This window comes from Pseudonaja textilis, chromosome 2 (genome assembly GCF_049901715.1).
Source record: "Pseudonaja textilis isolate UNSWEBS1 chromosome 2, rPseTex1.2, whole genome shotgun sequence".
Taxonomy (NCBI): domain Eukaryota; kingdom Metazoa; phylum Chordata; class Lepidosauria; order Squamata; family Elapidae; genus Pseudonaja; species Pseudonaja textilis.
Window position 1 is genome coordinate 199,780,982 of NC_141991.1, and position 8,880 is coordinate 199,789,861.

The 8,880-nt window shown below is 36.9% G+C and overlaps 1 long non-coding RNA gene across 1 annotated transcript in view; it reads right to left on the minus strand.

The window, feature by feature from the left end:
* Nucleotides 1-5,217: 5,217 nt before the first annotated feature.
* LOC148127317 (uncharacterized) overlaps nucleotides 5,218-8,880 on the minus strand; it is a 38,533-nt gene continuing 34,870 nt past the window's right edge. Inside the window, exon 3 of the long non-coding RNA XR_015741496.1 lies at nucleotides 5,218-5,560. This is a non-coding gene — a long non-coding RNA (uncharacterized LOC148127317). The remainder of the gene's footprint in view (nucleotides 5,561-8,880) is intronic.

An 8,880-nucleotide genomic window follows, 5' to 3' on the forward strand; every position in this document is an offset into this window, starting at 1 on the left:
GTTTTGAATTTGAGAATTCATTTTCTTTATAATACTCACATTGGGAGAAAGGTGATTTATCAAACTATCTAAACAAACTTTAACAGTAAAGTACAGAATAGTACAGAGAAGTAAAATTTGAATTAATCTATGAAATATTGAATGCTCTTGTGATGAGTCAACAAAAAATAACTTTCTAGTATTTTCCAAATAAGAGTTTCTTAGAATTAACTATAACGCAAATCATCACAGCTCCTTCCACTCTTTACTTTGTGTGCATTCTTCTAGTAATTTGTTAATATGTATGCATTATATGAGCAATTTAATATTTCAGCACAATGTTTATGCCTTGTTTTGAGAGCCTAAATGAAATTCAAGAGTTTATAAGCCTTGTGCATATCCTCTGGAAGGCAGTAAATTTCTCTGCATGTGAAATAAGTTTTTTTTAAAATGCTCCTGTTACACATTCTGGCTTTAATTAGGAATGGAATTAATATCTGAGTAAGATAAACAATCTATCTGGTACAACTTACCATATGTTATATAAAAAAATGAAGCAATAATTTATCACAGAATGATTCTGAATGCATGTTTCCATGAAGTAATTTAAGTAAATAAGTAATAAACCCTATCAGCTTGCTCAGAATTAATACTTGTGTTGGTTAACTGGTTTTGATTAGTTGGTCAGTAGTCACTTGCAGACATATACTGAATTTAAACAAATAAAGCTGCAGTGTCAATACTTAAAAAAGCTTCATGTGTATTAGTTGCAAATGGGGGCTGCAATCCTATTTTGATGTGCAATTCTGGTTCTTGTGTTACCTGAGAATGTAGGAAGTTGTATGCCAATGTATCTGGATGATGCTAGGTTGAGGAAAACTGTTGTATTCACTTAGCTGGAAGTCCCTCTTTGAAGTCAATGAGATTTCTTTCAGAACAGAGTACCATAAGAGTGCAATTTTGTTAAAATATTCTGAATATAAAAGGTTTTTTTTTTTTTCATAAGTATATCTATTCTGTGTACAATATTCCACTAAAGATAGGTATTTTTAGCTGTAAGTATCAGGGTCTTTATGTTCACAAAGATATAGACAAAAAAGCAACAGTAATGTCAGAATTCCTTTATATCTTTCTTCAAAGCCTTTTCACAGCTGGCCTTTACATACATACTTTTGAACAAATTACTAGTCTTCTGTGCTGTGATGGCTCAGTGATGAAATTTACTGAGCTTGTCAGCTGCAGAGCTGACAGCCTAGGTTTGAGACCCGAGCTCTGCACAATGGCATGAACTCCTGTTACCTAATCCAACTCCTGCCCACTTACTAATTTGAAAGCATGTAAATGGAAGAAGATTAATGGGTACCACTTTAGTGGAAAGGTAGCAGCATTCCATGTTCCTTTGTCAGATAGCCATGCTGGTCATATAACCACTGAAATTTTCTTTGGACAACTCTGGCTTCCTTGGCCAAGAAATGAAGATTCACCGTGCCCTAGATTTGAACACAACTTACAAGAAAACCTTTACCTTTCACTAGTCTTCTAAATACTGGTGTTCTCCTTAAATGTATGCCTTTTAGTATTGCTAAGGCTAAATTATTCTAACATATTATCCTTTAAAATATGTGATTTTTGTAACTTTAGAATAACATGAGGTAGGTATATTTTATCTCAGTATGTGATTGCACTTGGATGATCTTGTTTGTGCAGAGTGGGGTAGACCTAATTAGTAGTTAGTTGCTTGCAATAGCTAACAACTTCCATACTGATGCCAAGAAAACAGCATGGATACAGGTGTGTTGATAAAGTAACTTTGCAGCCAATCCTTACATTTATTACCATTGCAGAATTTCTGAAGTCACATGATAATCTTTAAGGCACTTCTCAACTGGTGGGCCTTTATGATTGTTGCAATGTCCCGTGGTCATGTGATCATCACTTGTGAGTTTCACAACTGACTTCTGACAAGCAGAATCAATGGAGAAGCCAACAGTTACTTGATGTTTTGCTTAATGACACTGGTTAACATCACTTGTGATTTGCTTAATAATGCAGTGAAAGTGAAATCATAAACCCACTGTAATCTTGTGATATTTTGCTTAACAACCATATCACTTAACAATGAAATTGCTGATCTCAATTACATTGTTAAGCAAGGACTACAATGCAATTGACTTTTCTACAGAGCGCATAAACTAGTTGTATAAATGTATGATGAGGAACATTCTTCTGGTCTAGTGTCTTGGCAAAAATCTCTCTTGCACTAATTTCATTTGTGAGGAAAACTTCAATTGCAAAGTGCAATTGTAACTTTGGAAGACAGCCTCTTTAACCCATATCACCTGTAGAAAACCATTCACTAGCTGAAATGAATGATGATACAATGTTATTTTACTATTTTAACACTATATTTGTTTCATTGGGCACATAGGATATAAAGTATACATGTTGCTGAATGCTGCAGCAACTGATTGCAGTATTTTTAATATGATTACTCAAAGACATTTTAACAGTACAGTACACACCCAGTAGATCTTACTCTAAGGTGGGCATGCATAACATTGCAGCTTTAATCTCCACATTTCAACGAAATTGTCCTGCAAAGATCACTTTTAGTTTTCAGACTTTGGAAAGGTGAAAACAGACCATTTTAGTATGCATATTTTATTTGAATATAATTTCAGATACAGTCAATCTGAAATTATATTATGTTTCAGCAGCAAATCCTACACTGGAAACCTCTTTTACCCTGTTTGGTATGCACTTTTTATGTGGATAATAATGCATATATTCTAGTTAAATGTTAAAATGTTATAACCTCAAGCATAATCTCATTGTTAAGCCACATCAGTCATTTTACTGATGTCTATTTGAAAAGGGAAAGAAATCTCATTGAAGTTGATGATAAATTAATGAATGAATCTGTGAAACATGTAATGCATTTCATAGAACAGGGCCATGGGTCAGACTAAGAAAATAGATAAGTGGAAAAAGATAAGTATGATTATATGCAAAGTAAATTTAATTTAAATCTAAGCTAGAAGGTCAGTCTTTCAAAATATTTATTGTATTAGAAAGTTTCTATAGAGAGCTTAAATGAGAATGGTGAATTAAATGACCTTTCCCCCACTTTTAATAGGAAAAGGCCAGAGGAGTCTTTAAGACTTGAGATAGAAATCAAAGTGAAATTGAGGACAGAAGGTTTGGCAAGATGTACAGTGAAACAACAACAAAAAATAAAAGTATGATGTATTCTCAAGCACATATGTAACTAAACTTTATAATCACACTAGACAACATGTCCCCTTCTTCTTTTCCTCCATCCTTCCTTATTTACTTCCATTCCTGCTCCTTCCTTCCTTCCCTTCCTCCCTGTCTTTCAGTTATTTCCTTTCTTCCTTCCCTCCTCAAAGATGGCATGCTAGTGGTAGTAGGAATTGGGAAGTGTATGATCTCACATTTCTAGAAGAATGCATAAATGCTGCAGGGAGAATATGAGAAGATTGTGTGCAAATGGTGCCACATCAGTCAAGGAAGTCGTCTGGGAAGCTGGCATTGGTCATGGAGGGTGTACTTGAACAATAAGTATTATATGGGTCAGGGAAGGTACATGAAGAATGACATTGGTCAGGAAAAGTATGCAGGAGAGAGAGCATAGGTCATGGGAACACGTGGCATGATCTGGGAAATGAGTGCAGTGGTTTCTCCCTATCTTCCACATTTCCTTTCACTCCTTTTCCAGCAAGCTGGAAGTAGACTGTTAGTGGGGGACAGGGAGAAATTTCAAGACTGGCTAGGAAACTATCATGGAAAATTCAAAATGAAAATCACACAATTGCAGCATGGCAGCCACTAGAAGTGATACAGCAATTATTTCCCCAAATTTAATTCCCTGGGGAGTCATGGATCCTAGATATTGGGCATATTCTGTAAGTTCTGTAAGTTCACCCATTTAAGGTACTTTGCTTCAAAAATTGCTGCCCTGTGATGCACTGTTTCACCCAGGTAAAGGTCATGACAAAAGTATTAGTACTATATAAATAACCTAGAGGAATTAGCTGAATAGTATCTCTAAATAAACAAAAATAAGAGTTAGTTCTATTCGACACACAATTGTTCCTAAAGCAATTCAAATGTTTGTTGATTGATCATCTCAAAAACGATTTTAGTGACAATGAAGACAAAATGAAGGTGGGAAGAGATTGTTGCACAATTGATGTATCTAGATAGTGAGGCAATCAGACATGATTGGGGGAAAAGCATGTTGCTGTATTTTTTTTGGTCATAAAAGGTGCATTTTTAAAATTTTGACTGAGCATATAATATTGGGAGTTGAGTTAGTGTAAAGATTGTGGTGGGTGTTCTATATCTTGCTCTGGTTTCACCCACAAACTTAAAACAAAGATGCCTAGGATAAATACTTTAGGAGATGGTTTAAAACATATATTTATATAGGGTATTTGATTCCAATTGACCAAGGAATCTGCAGAAATCTATTGTTGGCAATAGATTTCTTCCAGGCCTTCCTTCCTTCCTTCCTTCCTTCCTTCCTTCCTTCCTTCCTTCCTTCCTTCCTTCCTTCCTTCCTTCCTTCCTTCCTTCCTTCCTTCTTTCCTTCCTTCCTTCCTTCCTTCCTTCTCAGCTTCCTGGTCTGGCCTACAACTCTGAGATTTCCTGGTGTCATCCATGTACATATCAGGTTCAATCTTGCTTAGCTTTTTTGAGATCAAGTAAATTTTGAAATCTGTGTTTCAGCTCACACAGTGATCCTCAAGATGCATCTAGGGAACTCACAAATAGAAGATTAAAGCTCCCTCTTCTTGTTGTTCTCATGGATCTAGTAGGGAGAAGGCAGAATGCCATCATACCTGGAGGCAACGTTCAGTTATCAAAACTGCTGGTCATTTCTTTGAGTCTTTTGCTGTGCAAAACTGTTCCTAAGTTGGTAATTGTCTAGAAAACTGAGATTTCCTGTTATACCTGAAGAAAACCTGATGCTGCAGCCAAATTCTACCTAATTAACCTCTTTGGTAAGTAATGCCTTAACTTTTAAAGTTAATTTCTAAAAAAAAAAAAAAAGAGGGACAGAAGTAATATCGATATGATGCTAAACATTCATTGAATGAAAAATAATGCTTTCATGAATAAGAAGATCTGAGGAATGTTATTTATTATTTGCTTGACATTTTATAGAATTGTAACATGTGCTAAATCAGCAAGAGTCTCATGAATGATGCTGTATCCTTGAAGCAATCAGCAGTCATGAAAGAATAAAAATGCAGTACCCCTTTTAACTAATGCATGGAATGCCTTAGTCATCAAGGTGAGAAAGAAAGCAACATTGCTTTTTGCAGGAGAAATCTGAAATAGTGCAAAAGTACCAGATTTATTGGCCTGTCGTATAATTGCAATGACTTTAACATATTGGAAAATTGTTAGGACAAAGTAGATTGCTTTATCAGCATATCCATGGGCTTTTTGATGAATCAACCTCTTCAGTGTAATCTCTTTCTGGTCTTGCTGGGAGAATAAAATGCTCCAAGGTTTTGTCAGCAGATGCCATGGGAAGGCGAAATTGAGATTGCTGTCAAAAAATAGCATAACATATCTTTTCCTTTTCTTACATTTTAATTGCTTATACTTTAGTATAAAAAACTAGGGAAAATGCATTTACATGTCTCAGGAGGGATGAGGTCATCAGAAAAAAATTAATAATTGGAACATGTGCTAATCTTACTGGCATCAAGAATAATTTCTGGATAATTGTGGATGCCAAATTCATTCTATGAACAGTAAAACAATGTATCACTTTCTCATGACCTGATACAAAAGATGAGGTGACATGAAAAAATATCTATAATTTATTGTTTATAACAGAGAATGAAGATATGTGCAATTTAATCTGTCCTCTAGCTAACAGAATGAGTTTCCTATTTGCATTCATTCTAATATGCTATAGTCTAACCAAATTGAAAATATTCTACAAAAATACTTGAAACTTGATGGAGTTCTATAAAAGGCATATATTTGGACAAAATTATTTATTATATTGCGCATGTCTGTGCATGCATGAGTGTGTGTGTGTGTGTGTGTGTGTGTGTGTGTGTACTTCTATACAAAATGGAAGACTTATTCTTCCCAAACTCTCGTAATCTTATACTAAGATGTAGATTTATTTATTTATTGATTTATTTATTTATTTATTTATTTATTTTGTCAAGCGGTTGTTAGATAACAGGTAAGCATGGTTATGAATACATGAAATGGATACGAATACGAAAAAAAGAAACAATAGGACAGGGATGGTAGGTGCATGTTGGTGCGCTTATGCATTATATTATGCATTACAGAATGGGATAATTATTTGACACATGACATCTACAAACTCATAAAATAAATAGGTTCACTTGGCAGTTGCTGGCCATGTAAATCAAACAGACAAATCAAATAATATTTCTGTATTTTTACCATTTTTTCCTCTAACAAGCAAAGCACTAAGCAGTGTCTGTACTAACTACTAGCCCAAATGTATTTTCTAGCATTGCCCTTTAAAAAGCAAACAATCAGCGTCAGATTCATGTAATATAGGTGGAATATAGGAGATCACTAGGAAATCTCAAGGCTGTAAGAGACTGGAAAATGGTGGAGGTGGGAGGCAATATTAAACTTGTTCTGTATTTTGCTATCAATGGGTCCATCATGTCATCTGGGCTAAGTTTGCTATCAAGGAGAATGGTTTTCTTTTTTCAGAATAGAGAGACCAGAATTGTTAAAAATCTTGTAAATGAACTGCAGTAGCAACCAGTTTCAGAAAAACAGACATCAAAATTCTTTTGTCCTTGAAAGAGACACTTATTGAAATGCACAAGGGAAACATTACACAATAAATTTTCACATTACAGCAGCAGCCCTGAGGTTCACACCTCCCCCTATTTCACTCTTTGAGATCAAACCACTTGAAATAATATTGTGCTCCAGATAGTGTATACCGCTCATACTTATACATTCATTAACCCTCTAATAAATCTCAGTCTGAAGAAGAGAAAACGTTTGAGGAATGATGTTTGTTCTAAGGATGGCATCATTTCCAATCTTTACCCCAACTCCATATTTTTCTGTTTCTTCATTAAACTCAGAGGTGGGCTTCTACCGGTTTGAACCAGTTCAGTTGAACCAGATGTTAAATTTGCATCTGGTTTGCCAAACTGGTATTTGAACTAACCAGCTGGCCCCACCCACCCCACCCCGTCCCTCCTAGGAGCTTCCATGTGGCCCATTTTCAATATAGGTAAGTGCAGGGTCTGCATTGAAGCTCTGGAAGGGCGAAAAGTGGGCCTTCTGGAAGTCCGGAAACAGGCCTGTTTCCAGTTTCCAGAGGGCCTCCAGAGGCCTGAGGGAAGCCTCTGGACCCTTGGGAAGGCAAAAAAAATGGCCCTCCCAGAAGTTCTGGTAGGCCATACCCGCCATGGCCTTGCACACCCAGCAACTAGGTAGTGAATCGGTTGCTGGGATTTTTGAATCCCACCCCGATTAAACTGTATGTCAATTTGTTTCTTTAAATAATAGCCCATTAGATCAGTGGTCCCCAACCTTTTCTGTGCCACGGCCTGGTACCGGCATCACAAAATGATCCGCGGCCCGGTACCAGCATCAGCACACATGACAAGGTGAGCTAAGCGATCCCAAAGCAAGAGCCCCCTTTTTTGGCTTCATTTGTTCAACTAGAACCCATCCAACAAAGTGGAAAACTTGTCCTTCCACTAAATCCAAATTAAATTTGTTTTCACTCAGTTTTTTTTAAACAGAGGCACCCCATCTGATCCCCCCACCTCACGGCACTTACCCACCCACTTGCCTTGCAACGAAAAGATTCTCCCACAGAAGCGGCGCAACCGACTCCCTGATATCCTCCTACACAGCCGTTTGAATTTAATCTCGCTCCTGGAGGTCACGTGAGTGACACGGCGCTGTCCGATTAGTGCAGCTGGGAGCTTGAAATTAGTCAATCAGGAAGCAACAAAATGTTACTCGGCTCACTCTTTCTGTCCAGGTTTCAGCAGCCTGTGTGGTTCTTTTGAAAAATGCATGCCGGCTGTTACCATTCCCCGCCCCCCCACACTTTCCCCAGGGCTAACCGCCCAGATTGGCTATTTTTTGCATATAAAGTTTTGCGTCTACCTATATCCTGGTCCTACCTCTCTCTCTTTTTTTGTTCTGTAATTTGTGAGTTCCTTTTTGGGGGAACGAATGCCTGCTGTAGCAGAACTTTATGCAGTTCATTTTTCGTATTTTCATTTTGGGAGAAAGGAAAGAAGAAAAATTGGAGTCTTTAAAAAAAACTTTCTCATTGAAACAAGATGGCGGTGCCCAGCAAACCGGTGGCCCGGTAGAAAATGTTCCACGGACCGGTACCGGTCCGGGGACCGGTGGTTGGGGACCCCTGCATTAGATATTTTTTTAAAAAAAAAAAAATCAAAGGCCAGCATTCCCAACATTGGAACTGAGTCACATCCAATTTTCTCCCTCTTTATTAGGATTGCCATTGGCTACCCCACCTGCAATCTCTGGGCAAAATCATCAAAACAGGGTATCTTAGGTACTGTTTCAACTAGTAGAGATTAACTGAAAAAGTTAGGATGTGCAAAATACCGTAAAATTTAATCAGTCTGCTTTTGCAAAAGAATTGGTTTTAGAAAGAGGTTTTATAGTTGAAAATTAACAGTAATAATGCAATTAATAGTGCATCAATTCAGAATAAAGTTTGAAATCTAGCTAGGAAGAATCACTGTCACCAAAAAATATGGCCACAAACCTACCAATTCTTATATTTTAGCAATTAAGAGGGAGAAAGTAAGTTGGGACAACCAGAATGAATATTTTATGTATCTCTTTGCTGACATCTTG